The following is a 1676-nucleotide window of genomic DNA, read 5'->3' on the forward strand; positions in this document are numbered from 1 at the left end:
TAGGGAGGCTTAGGGCTGGTCCATCCACAATGTATATCTATAGAACTGTTATAGCTTAAAAACCAGCATCTGAATGGGTGAACCGTCCCCACTGGGGATTCTGTTATTGGGGTGATTAATGGTCTATCTGTGATATTATATGTAGGAATAAATGAAAAGTCAGACCAATGGCTTCTCCAATTTAGAACCTTGTTTAACAATGGCAAACCAGATGAAAGTTACTTATTTTCCTTTTGTTTAAAAGCATTTATATACTGCTTAGTGTTTAAAACTAAGCGATGCACAACACAGAAACAAAACAATGTCATGGAAGCAAAAACACAACATGAAACTAGTAAAATTGTTGTGTCAAGGCATATAAAACAGGAACCTGGGTACTTCAAACACATTAATGATGCTCAAACTTTCCCCTGGCCAAAAAAGTATATTTTCACGAGTGATCTGAAACAACTGGTGGCTGCTGCTTCACATAGCAGTGAAAAGGGCATCCCATAATCCAAGGGAAATAGTGTCAATGCCAACTTTTGGGTCACTGCCCTATTATATTCTGTAAGGTGCGGAACCATGAGTGCCTTTTGCCCAGATGATCATCAACCTGTTCAGACCCAGAACCCAGTTTTAACCCAAACATGCCTCTGGGACCCCTTTTCTTAACCCCAGTGCCAACCTGAATAAAATAAAATAAAATAGGGGAGGCAGCTAAGCCTTGCCTTGCATAGTCCATCACAAGAGGCAGCACACATGCACCATTTGAATGGCAATGCCCATCAACTTTGCCCCCCCCCTCAAATATTTTATCAGAGGGAGCAAAGGGACACAGCTCCTAGGAGTTGGCTCCTATGCTTTCACCCTAGATTTGCATGGGGGCAGTGCTCCTGCTGTGCCCCACCTTGGATCTGGCCGCAACTCCCCAGTGGGCCTTTAAGTGACCTTCCAGGTCCACCCAGGGGTGGGCAGTCTTCTAGGCAACATGATCTGATCCCTTGATGTTTCAGCCACCAGGAGATGAACAGGAATCTCTGAAAGCCCAAACCAAGGAGATGATGCTTAGGATACAGGGGGTGGTGGGTTCACCTGCGAGCTCAAGGCAGACGCTCCAAGTGTCCCTATTTTCAAAGAACAGTCACAGATTTACAGAAGTCATCCTGGTTTCTGATTTGATCCTGGAATGTTCCACTTTTCCTTAGGAAGTCCCTATTTTCATCGGAGAAATGTTGCAGGTTATGGAGTTATGTGACCCCTGAGCCAAGACATCTGAAGGCACCTACAGTGGTACCTCGGGTTAAGAACTTAATTCGTTCTGGAGGTCCGTTCTTAACCTGAAGCTGTTCTTAACTTGAGGTACCACTTTAGATAATGGGGCCTCCCGCTGCCACTGCACCACCGCCACATGATTTCTGTTCTCATCCTGAGGTAAAGTTCTTAATCTGAGGTAATACTTCTGGGTTAGCGGAGTCTGTAACCTGAAGCGTCTGTAACCCGAGGTACCACTGTACAGGGAAGCTTTTTTTTTTTTAAAAAAAAAAGTTTAATGTTTTATTATGTTTTTATATATGTTGGAAGGCGTCTAAAATGGCTTGGGCAACCCAGTCAGTTTGGTGGGGGTATAGATAGTAAAATGATGATGATGATGATGATGGAACAGGACGCTCCTCTTTTCATCGCAGAAATGTTGG

The 1676-nt window shown here is 44.0% G+C and overlaps 1 long non-coding RNA gene across 1 annotated transcript in view; it reads left to right on the forward strand.

The window, feature by feature from the left end:
* The window catches only part of LOC310661902, a 150450-nt gene that overhangs the window by 116614 nt on the left and 32160 nt on the right, over positions 1-1676 (forward strand). The window lies entirely within an intron of this gene.

Source organism: Podarcis tiliguerta (genome assembly GCF_965153285.1).
Source record: "Podarcis tiliguerta genome assembly, chromosome: 13".
Lineage (NCBI taxonomy): Eukaryota > Metazoa > Chordata > Lepidosauria > Squamata > Lacertidae > Podarcis > Podarcis tiliguerta.